The sequence below is a fragment of the Canis lupus genome, chromosome 9, assembly GCF_003254725.2.
Source record: "Canis lupus dingo isolate Sandy chromosome 9, ASM325472v2, whole genome shotgun sequence".
Classification (NCBI taxonomy): domain Eukaryota; kingdom Metazoa; phylum Chordata; class Mammalia; order Carnivora; family Canidae; genus Canis; species Canis lupus.
The window spans coordinates 17865953-17877531 of record NC_064251.1 but is presented as its reverse complement, the minus strand read 5'-3'; positions in this window follow the sequence as shown (position 1 = coordinate 17877531).

Below are 11579 nucleotides of genomic sequence, written 5' to 3'. Positions count from 1 at the left end.
TGTGAAGAGCAGGTGATCGCGCGCTATTGTTAGCGTCTGTAAGTGATCCGCCGTGGGGCCGAGCGCGGGTCAGCCGCAGCCCCCGTGACGATGTAAATCTGTCCCGGGGGCCAGGTTTGGTCGGTGGGCCTTCGTAGCCAGTGTCTCCCGTCGTGGGCCTTCTCCTGCCTGCGGGGGGCCGCCGCCGGGAGTGAGGGGCCTGGGACAGCTGACGGGCGCGTCCAGCGCTGTGGTCAACAGCTTTGAAAGCATTACGTGGTTTGGACAGCACTCCCCGAAACAGTTCTGTTTTCCAGACGACGACAGTCCGCTGTCGAGTGCAGGGAGGGCTGTGGAGGGCGTCCGGCCCTCCGGTGGGGCCGCCGGCGCCCTCGGGCCTGTCCCTGAGTCCCGCGGGTCCTGGTGCAGGCCGTCCCTGGGTCCCCGGGTCGGTAAACAAGCGACAAAGTGCTCTCGGGGGCGGGGCTAGAGCTTAAAAGGAAGAACTCGCTCTCGTTTCTGTAGATGCCACGGGCTCTCTGGGCTCTCTGGGCTCTCTGGGCTCTGGAAGAGGCGAGGGGCTCGTTCTAAGTGCTCATCGCCGAATTCGTTTCGGAGCGCACCTTCCCAGTTGTCCTGTTCCCGGAAATGTAGCTCCTGTTGCCTTCTGCTCCTGGGGGATTCGGGATGTCGCGGGGCGAGGGAGGTGGCTCGCAGGGGAGTGGCTCCGGCTTGGCGATTCACGCGGGACCGTGTGAGACGTCCAAAGTGGTGCGGCAACAAATTTTTTTTCAAAACCTTTTACTGAATCCTAATATACCACAGGCTTTTTTGTGGTGGTTGTGTTAAATCTGGGGATAGGATTCTCAGGATTTTATTGTTATTCCCAAAATGCAGCACTGGTGCTGACAGAGTGGCGTGGAACATCATTGGATTTATTGTGCCAAAGTGACAGCAGTTGACATTCTTTCAGTGTGTCAGCGTAGGATCAGTTCCTCCTTGACTTGAGTCTCTGCGATCAAAATAACTTATCTGGATGTTCCCTTTGGGTGTTGGAGGCAGCATGGCCTCTTGGCAAGAGGGCACGGTCATAAATCGTGGGACCAGAGCCCTGATTTCAGCCCTGACGTCCCTCTGCCTTGTGGTTTTGGGCCAGCAGCCTATTGTCCCCTCCTTGGGTGAGTCTCCCCACTTCTGAGGGAGCGAGGAGTGAGCGGCATCCTGGCCGGGTCACGTCTGCCTAGCTGAGGTGAATAACTCCCTGAGGAACGGCACTGGGTGGGCTCCTTCGCCATCACGGAGGAAGCTGGGCACAGGGACCAATAAGGAGCCCAGGCAGGACGTATGAAAGCTTGATCATATGTTCTAAAAATAAAAAGGCAGCAGGTTAATCTGAGGCAGTGTTGTACCTAAAATATTCCTGAGCAGCCCTTGGCCCTGGCCTGAACCCCAGCTGGGCTTAGCACCATCGAAGTCCGTTACATCTAATCCCCCAAGGGGTTGAATCTGTGGCCATGCCTGCCCTGTCACTGCCTCCGCCCTCCCTCTGATTCCACGTCTGGGAAAACTGAAGTGGGCCCCAGACGCAGCAAGCGAGATCACACGGGCGCAGCGTGTGAGGGCAGCCTCCGTACAGCATAACGTCCGGGCCAGCACACACACACGCACGGCTTCCCGTGTGCTCAGTCACCGCAGTGGCCGCTCACTTGACCGTGATGCACCTTCTTTGAGCTGATACCCAAGAAATCAGTGTTTTTAAAAGAAAGAACAAAACCTCGATGGAGGGCATTTTACATCAAGAATGGATGTGCGTGGTATGAAAAAAGCAAATTCCAAAACATACTCCCTTTCAGTTCCCAAACTGGTCAGAGTAGTCCTTCTCAGCCCTACGCACGATGCTGGAGTAAGTGCAGTTGCCCCGGAGCGCGTGGAGGACGTAACCCGGAGAACCCGGGGAGACAAGTATGTACAGCAGCGAGACTCCGGACAACGTCTCTGGCCTTGGGTGGTGGCGGCTGCTGCTGCACCCTTCTTGGGAGCAACTTGCCTTTTTTGGAGTCAGGCCTCATTGGCTACTTACGATTGTATGTCCCCAAATATAGTCATCCAAGTGACCCCGAGATAAAGTCCCCCAGGAAGTGGGGGCATCCAGATCACTGTGTAGAAGCTCTCAAAGTCCATCTTGGCCCATAAGAGAGTCTCATTCTCAGTGGTGAGCTTTTCCACATGTTAATATGTCAGGGAATCTTGGTGCATTGGGGCTCCTGACGGGCCACATGAGGCTTCAGAAGACCTTCTGTGGGCCCCGGACACCCAGCGGAGACAGGCTTCGTTTCTGAGTACGATGTAACCTGTGCGATGATGTGGGCGTGCGCGGGTGCTTTGTACACTGCCCTGGGAGAGGTGAGGCGTTCTTATGACTAACGACTTCACTGAACCCTGAACGCACATGTGAGTAACTAGAGGCAGATTGAATAGATTACATACTTTTGAGAATTTCCTAAATTAGCCTACCTAACTTTTTCTTGCCCTTTTCTCTTTCCTGACTTCAGTAGTTCTCTGTAACTTTTTTTTTTTTTTTAATAAACCCAGAACAAATAGTATACAGTGGAAGAAGTGCCATAGAAACAGGGATTCTCAGTAGCTAGAGACAGTTTTCTGTGATCCATTCATTCCATGGCACCTCCTGTCTACCCAGAAAAAGGTGCTTTGGGCTTTCAAGTGACAGAGTCATTGACTCATCTCATCAGCACAGGGGACAAGGAAATCTTTGAGGAAAACACAAAAATGTGTGTACAGTTCATTCAGAAATAAACACATGGTAAAAAAAAAAAAAGAAAAAGAAAAAAAGAAAGAAAGAAAAAGAAATAAACACATGGTTAGTTCCCATCAGGAGGCACGACTTTCACCTCCGGATTGAACGCGGCCCACATTTGGAGCAGACCGCTGGCCTTGCCAGACTCCATCCAAGATGCGCGTGTTGTTGCTAGTGTGCTAGTCCTAGTCTAGTACCGTGTCACAAGCTTGGGCCTAGGCTAGCACGGCATAACACTGGCCCCCAAAAAGGCCAAACTGGCAGGAAAGTGCTTCTAAAGCCAGCGGTGACCCCCCTCAGAGGCTCTCCTACCTGGTCCTCTCAGCACGTCTTTGGTTTACTTTTGGCTTAGGGTTTTGTTTTTCCCCTCTGCTCCTCTCACTCCTTGCTCTTTAATGCTTAGACTTTGGTTGGAAGGGTTCTGGCAATCACTCTAGACTCCCAGTAGCCTCATTTAGAGGTGGACCCACACACCATGCTGGTTCACATGATGGACCGTGGGTTGGCAGCTCACCCCTTGGAGAGCCTGCATTCAGATGGCGTCCTCTGGGATTAAACTCCAAAACTGAAGCGAAGGCCTGCCCGTCAGGCTGATTGTTCCACCCTTTGTGTACTAATCGGAGATACTCCAGATCCAGGAGAGAGCTCGTGGGCAGACCCAGGACCTTCTCCGGTTTGAGGACAGGACACCGGATCCCCTGCTGCCTCCCTTCGGAGCGTCCCAGCCTTGTAGCCAAGGGCTGGAAAATGAGTTTACTTTTTCCTGGATCAGTATTAAAGCTCAGACCAGCTACCAGTCAGTGTTTGCGTTCTCGTCCCCTGCGGGCCTGGGAAGACTGGAGCGTATGGCGGTGGGCCGTGGCTCCTTTTCATGCTCTGAGGGCAGGCTTGCCCTGACGGTACCCCCGAATTCACACGTTCACCTGGAGGTGCGCCCCAGGAAGACCCGGTTGCCGTCTCAGAGATGGTTTAGCAGAGATCAGACCGGAGATTTTGCTTTCGTGAGAACCAAGTGCAGTCATATGTTCAGGAACAGCTCCGGGCCTATATGTAGGGCCCAGGGCCTGCTGGGATGGGGTTTTACACTTGGGCTGTCCTTTTGCCCTTCCACTGAACTCTTTCATTTCAGTCATGAGCAAACAGTCAGCGCCTGAACTAACAACCCTGCAGTCCTCCAGAGCACGGCTCGCTTACAGTACCGAACAAAGGGAAGGAGGGCCGCGTGGGCCGGCCCAGGCCAAGGAATGCGGCTTCAGGGTTCTGCTCCATAAATTTAACCAGCACGACGAAAAGGAGATAATATGAGCCTTCGTGATGATCTGAAAGGGGGAGGTTCTGTGTCCCATTGATTGCGGTCTGGCCCAGCGCCAGGCCCAGGCCTGACCGACAGTTGAACCATATCGTTAAGGCGTGTAACACAGCTCGAGTCTTGTACGGCCGCCAACGAGTACATGTCCACAGGGCAAACGTTTATAAGGAGCTGGGCCGGCCGTCCCGGTTAACCCTCTCACGCCGCGCGAGGGGCCGCCCGCCCGCCCGCCCGCCCTTCGGCACTCGTCCGGCCCGGGCCACGGCGGAGCCGCGCGTGTCCTCCGTGCACACGGCGCCTGGGGACGAGGCGGGCCAGAGGCGCTGTGGAGAGCGCTTCCCTCGGGAGCAGCCCCCCCCGAAACGGGACACCGCGGCGCTTGATTCAGCGGAGCCCCGTGTTTGCGGTATAATGTTGCCGAGGGAAGCGGGGCTGACAGCGCAGGAAAGCCAGCCGTGTCCCCTCCGCGGGGCGGGCGCGCTCGGGCCGCTCTGCCTTCCCGCCCCGCAGCGACGCCGCCAGGGCCGAGCCCGAGGGCCCCGGCCGCGGGCGCCACGGAGGGAGCGGGTGGGGACACCGCGGCCTGGGCTGTGCGCAGCGAGGCCGGAAGCCCCGCCTGTGCTCAGAGACCGAGGAAAGCAGCGGGCTGAGGGGTGCCTGGTGCCCTCCATCCCTCGGCCACACTGGGGGCCGACGTGTCTTCTGTCCGCACCGTCCAGCAAGACCTACGTTTCTGCCCTTTCCAGAGAGCTGGTGTGCGAGGGGCCAGGTGTCAGGTGCAGACCTGTGTCCCGGCGATGGAGCTCCGGGTGCCCAACGCTTAGGCCTGCACACACTATTCTAAGCATTTTATTTGTATCTGTGTTATTTATTTATTTTTTTAAAGACTTATTTGTTTATGAGAGACACAGAGAGAGAGAGAGAGAGGCAGAGACACAGGCAGAGGGAGACGCAGGCTCCATGCAGGGAGCCCGACGCAGGACTCGATCCCGGGTCTCCAGGCTCATGCCCTGAGAGGCATGGCAGAGTAGGCGGCGCTAAACTGCTGAGCCACCCGGGTTGCCTGCATTTTATTTTATATGTTACTGTCAGTACAGTTTCATTTTCACAGCAGCCCAGTGACATGGGCACTTTATATGCCCTATTGACAGGTGAGAAACACGAAGCACAGAAAGGTTATGTGACTGGTTTAAGATCCTAAAGATAGGGAGAGGGAACCAGATTTTGAAGCCTGGCAGTGTGAGTGCAGAGCACACATTCCTAACTTCTGTGCTGCTTCGGGATCATCTCTTGGTCTTCCCCATCAAAAGACTTCCTGACTTAAAGCTGAGGCTTCTTGGGGAGCCGGGGTGGCTCAGTGGGTTAGGCATCTGCCTTAAGCTCAGGTCATGATCCTGGGGGCCTGGGATCGAGCCCCACGTCGGGCTCCCTGCCTGCTTCTCCCTCCCTCCCAATAAATAAATAAAATCTTTTAAAATGAATAAATGAATAAATGAATGAATGAATGTGAGGCTTCTTACCAGGTCTCATGACCCACTTCCTTTCAACTCTTGGATATGGCTATGGAGTGTGGGAGCAGGCCTCTGACCCAGAAGATATGGGAAAGGATGCCAGTGCGGTTGTTGGGGGAATGGGATATGTGTGTGTTTTGGGGGCCGCAGAGGTAGTTTCTGTAAACTTTGGATCTCATCACGTGAAGGATGCTTATCACATTCACTCCCCCCTACCAACTTAACCTAGAGACAGTGCAAGAGGACCAGGAGAGACCCTCGTCTGCTGGCATCCATGTTTGGAGAACCTCCTCACTGACCTTTGTGCCTAGGAGTGTCCCAGCTCCTCCCTCCCGTACCCCCCACCCCCACCAGTGATAAGCCTGCAGCCTTCCAATGCAGAATTTGTCCGTTTCACAAACCAGCAGTGATACATCCTGGTTCCACCCCGCCTATGCTCTGCCATCCAGCAGAAGCCGTCCTCACCAGCTGGTCACCCGGGAACTGCAGCTGCTACACGGTACAGGAAGCCTTGGAAGGAGACCGTCCAAGTAGTATGTGCTGTAACTTCCTTTTCATGGCCAAGGCTAGCTTCTGCTTACTTTGGTGCTATGGGGCCTGAAAAAAATGCTTTTAGGGGTAGGAGCGCCTGAACGGCTGGCCTGCACGGAGGTCATTGGATTCCCTTCAGTTATGCTTCCTATGGTCAAGGTGCCTCAGAATCCTGGGTGGAACTTATGGTGTAGACTCCACAGAACGATTGCTAAATCCAAAGTTTAGCAGACCTTGGTACTAAATGTCTCTTAAGGGCACCTGTTTGGAGGTTCTCTTTGTCACCTATTTGAATGCATTTGACATCAAGGCGCTGTGCTGTACCTGGCCTTTTGAAGTATGCTGAGAGAGTAGCAAGCAGTTAAATTGTAGGAGGAAATTCTGCTTTTTCAAATTGTTTTTGTTCAGTTTAACAATGATTGGAGATGCCATGAGGTAGCCAGATGATCCACTAACTAGGATTTATAGAAATTTTTATTTGCAAAGATTTTAATACAACGTTTTAGGAAGTTTCAGTGCTTCATGTACCATGCAGAAGGAAGTCCAATGTGAGCCTTTGACTCTGAGTGACCCTCTGGAAGGGGAACGATGAAAAGCAGCTGAAGAGTCGCCTCTTGTCTTATGTGTGACTCACCCTTCTTTGTCTGCATCAGGGTTGTCCCAGGCCTGCCTGCTTCTCTCCACCCCGAGGAGCTTGGTCTTTGGAAAGCCACATGCCTGCTCCCCCTACCTGCCTCTACCTCGAGGTCCCGAGGGAGAAACCAACCGTCAGCTGGCAGGAGAGGCTAGAATAGAGGTTGTGTATTCGCCGTTGGCAGAGTAGGGAGACATGCTGTCACTTCTGCTCTGGGGAGACGACCAGATGCACCTGCTTTTCCCAGAGGTGCAGTGAGACTCAGGCAGAGAGGCTGGTGCCGAGTGCTGATGGGCCTGTGCTTCTTGCAAGCCTGTGTCCCAGTGCCTGGGGAGGCCACTTGCAGAAAGCACATGGTGGAGGGGGCTGGCCCAGATCCGAGAGGACTTCATTCCACTGTCCTCTCTGTCTGAAAGGATCTAGCATCTTTCCCTGCTGCCTCCTGGGCTCCCAACAAGCTCTAACACATGCTGAATCCACATTTTTTTCTAGTCTTGTACAGGCAAGCCCCAGTCCGACAATTCAAATGGGCTCAGTCTTGTTGGTTCTTGTTTCCCAGGAGGACAAGGTGCTCTGAAGGTTTGGCGTCGACTCTGACCCAGGGGGTGCGTCTGCTTTTTGCGAAGGCATAGAAATGCACCTGAGATGACCCCGTGCCCTTTTCTTTCATTTTTTGAATTCTCACCACCTGGACCATTAATTCTGCTTTCAAAGGGGGATGGGGAAAGGAGAACATTTCAAAGCAAAACTGATTTGGTCTGTGAACTGGCTTGTCTTCTAGGTTGTACTTCACCCTGATGAGAATCAGAAAGGACAGTCTATAAGCCCCTGAAATGCAATTTCCAGTGAAACCCGAACTTCACTCTAGTGGCTCTGCAGCTGGAGAGCCTCAAAACCAGTTCCAGATGTTCTCTCTCCCCGTGTTCGCAGGAAGGAAATTTCGGGCAAGCTGGGAGGCAGAGTGCTCTTGCTTCTGCCCATTCTGAGAGTGCTCCTTTTGCAGCCCCTGACTTGCCTCACAGGGCTTGTGTAGGGAGAATGCTGTGAGCACCTGGGCTTCAGCCAGGTCCGCCACCTCCCACTCATCCGTCAGGGCACGTTGCTCTGAGCTGGCCGCCTGCTGCAAGCGAGAGAAGCCCTGGCTCTGCTGTTCAAGGTCAGAAAGCAAGATAGGGCTGGAAAAGGAAGTCAGATGGTCTGGGAAGGTAGCCTCCTGCAGAGGACCCTCAGGTTCCCAAAACAACCCCAGTGGCCCTCACCACCATCAGTACAGGGTGGGCTGTGCCTCCCGGCCTTGGAGGATGCAGTGGCGGAGGATAGTAGTGGTCAATTCATTGCCCCTTTCCTCTTGAGAAATCTCCACTCGGACTGCTCCTTATTCCAGAAGAAACCGATTCTGGATGAAGCCTGGCCATTCTGACTCTTTCTAGTCTGTATCCAGCCCATGCTTGTGGACAGTATGTGACGGAAATTTGTACTCATTTGTGCTTTAGACGTTTTGGTGTTTGAGACTCTGCGCCCTGAATCATCTTCTAAAGAATAGTCCTGTCGTTTGAGTTTGAAAATATGTACAAATGTGAGCTGTTGCGGAAATTCAAACGTTATATGAGCCCTTACAGTGTGTGGACACTGTTCCCAAAACCTGCAAGGTACCTTGTCGTAGCAAACCATTGAAATAGATACTGTTATTCCCATTTTAAAGAAGAAAAGAAAAAAAAAACTCAGTCGCACTGGCCATTGATAATCACCAAAAGGCTAACAGTTGCACCTTGGGCGGGTATCTCTGTGTACATAGATATGTGTGTGTGTACGTGTGCGCACACGTATATGATTTTACATGAACAGGAGCACATACCTTGTTCACAGTGACGCTGGGACGTCTTTCCATTCCAGAAGTAAGTCATGATTTCTAACATTTATATAATATTAGATTGCATAGGGGATCCCTGGTGGCCAAGCAGTTTGGCGCCTGCCTTGGGCTCAGGGCGTGACCCCGGGTCCTGGGATCGAGTCCCACGTCGGGCTCCCCACAGGGAGCCTGCTTCTCCCTCTGCCTGTGTCTCTGCCTCTCTCTCTGTGTCTCTTAAAATCTTTTAAAAAGTATATTAGATTGCATATATACAATAATACACTTACCTGTTTTGAAACACATGACACGTTGCCTTCTAGGAAGTTGAAATGCTCTGTGCTCCCACTCACAGTGCTTGAGGGGACCCGTTTCTCTGACCCTCTGCCAGCCCCGGCTGTTCACTCATTCGAGCTCCAGCCAAGAGTTTTATGAAGTGAATCCTCTACTAAAGAGCAAGGCACTGTGACTCTTACAGGTCCCCGCTGACCTGATCTGAGAGAACGAGTGCTTCCATGTTACTGCACACGTTTCTTTGATAATGACGGGTGTGGACGCATCTTTTCCTACTTCCGCTGGCCATTTGGATTTCCTGCTTGGTGAATCCCTTTTGCACATTCGTCTCCCCAACCCTGTCCCCAGCCCTCAAGATCAGAGTTTGTCCCCTCTCCTCCTCTCTTGGACCGACCCTTCCAGTAGTTGTCATTTAACTCGTTTCTCCTCCATATTAGTACGTATCTTTCTCCCGAGTATTAATGACATTTGGGTTAGTCATTGTGTGAATCCCTGTGAGTTAACGCCTGTACCTCCACTGTAGGGGAGGAGAGCTGTCACCGCCCACAGTTCTCCAGGCAGGTGCTTCAGCGTTGAGAATGAGGCTTCAATCAAACATCTTAGGATCGTACGTGGAGTGGTCTGCTGGCCAGCTCTTACCTTGTTCGTTTCCTCCGATTCCTCAGTATTCGGTGGCCACTCGTTCCTGTTTGTAAAACCTGGCAGATTAGCACTGATGCTGCATCTTGTCTTCTTACAAATCTTGCTCCGCCTGTAGGCAGGACCCAGCTGGACGCCAGGCCTTCCCAGGAAGCCCCTAATGCCCTCTGTCTGTGGGGCCAGACTTCTTAGCAGTCTCATCAGTGAGGCATTTTCTAGGTTTCTCCTCCACCCATGTCAAAGACGTCAGCCTTGCCTTCCCCACTGGACTATAAGCTTCCTGCGGCCACGCTCTGCCTTCTTTGGCATCCCTCTGGGATGTCCAGAATGCTCAGTACAGTGATGGGTCAGAGTATTTACTAAAGAGATTTTCATCAGCACTCAGGCTGGTAATAAGTTTACTGAGTCCAAGAGCATCAGAAAGACCCAAGATCAGGTTTGGCTTTGCCACTTATCAACTGAATGGCCTTGAGCAATCTTGATAATCTCTCGATTTCCTCCTCCATGAAATGGAACACTAATTTAAAAAATTCCTATCAGAATGTTGTGAAATCAGCCTGTCCCAGGTATCGTCAGCACCGTAAACGCAGCTGTGGGGACACGGTGTGGACCGTGGTGGCCCAGCCGTCTTTGTTCTGGTGTCTGTCACCAAAGGCTGATGGGAAGATTGTGGTCAAGGTGGCAGTGGAAGTTCCTCCATGGAGTACCCTTAGAGGCTCTTTGTGCTCCTCTGTGTAAAAGACTGGCTGTTGAATCTGGCTTTTTCCAACACGGAGCCTTATAATCATTCAGGGACTCAACACGATGCCACAAGTTTAAAACATGTAGTTTCTCTCTCATGCTGTGCCAGTTTTTCTTAAATGTTAGTGTGAGCGCCTGTGCTTCTGTGTGCACGTGCACGCGTGGGGCGGGGGCGGGGGAGGAGAGGGAGAGAGGTGCTTGGAAGAAATAAAGATGGGGTTGGGTTTTGCCGAGCATGACAGCTATCATCTCCGGTAGCCTTTAAGCATTTTACCAAATGGACATTAATTGGTTTCCTTCTGTTCTATTTTTATATTATAGTCATTTTAATGTATATGGAGCCAACTCCTTCAAATGAGACATTTTGTCATTAAAACATGTTATTTAGTTTAACCGCCCTGGGCCCAGCTTCAGCAGCATTGAGGACTGTGGAGGAGGGTCCGGGTGCTTGTTCTCCCATGACCTATATAATGATTGTCCTTCTCCAACTGACTTACTTCACTCAGCGTAATACCCTCCAGTTCCATCCACGTCAAAACAAATGGTAAGTATTCATCCTTTCTGATGGCTGAGTAATATCCCATTGTGTGTATATATATATATATATATATATATATGTATATATACCACAGCTTCTTTATCCATCTCTTTCAATGGACACTGAGGCTCCTCCCACAGTTTGGCTATTGTGGCCATTGCTGCTATAAACATTGGGGTGCAGGTGTCCCGGCGTTTCACTGCATCTGTATCTTTGGGGTAAATCCCCAGCAGTGCAATCGCTGGGTCGTAGGGCAGGTCTATTTTTAACTCTTTGAGGAACCTCCACAGTTTTCCAGAGTCACTACACCAGTTCACATTCCCACCAGCAGTGCAGAGGGTTCCCCTTTCTCCACATCCTCTCCAACATTTGTGGTTTCCTGTCTTGTTAATTTTCCCCATTCTCACTGGTGTGAGGTGGTATCTCATTGTGGTTTTGATTTGTATTTCCCTGATGGCAAGTGATGTGGAGCATTTTCTCATGTGCTTGTGGGCCATGTCTATGTCTTCTTTAGAGAAATGTCTGCTAGTGTCTTCTGCCCATTTCATCACTGGGTTGTTTGTTTCTTGGGTGTTGAGTTTAATAAGTTCTTTATAGATCTTGGATACCAGCCCTTTATCTGATGTCATTTGCGAATATCTTCTTCTATTCTGTCGGTTGTCCTTTAGTTTTGTTGGTCGTTTCCTTTGCTGTGCAGAAAGAAGCCTTTTATCTTGAGGAAGTCCCAATAGTTTATTTTTGC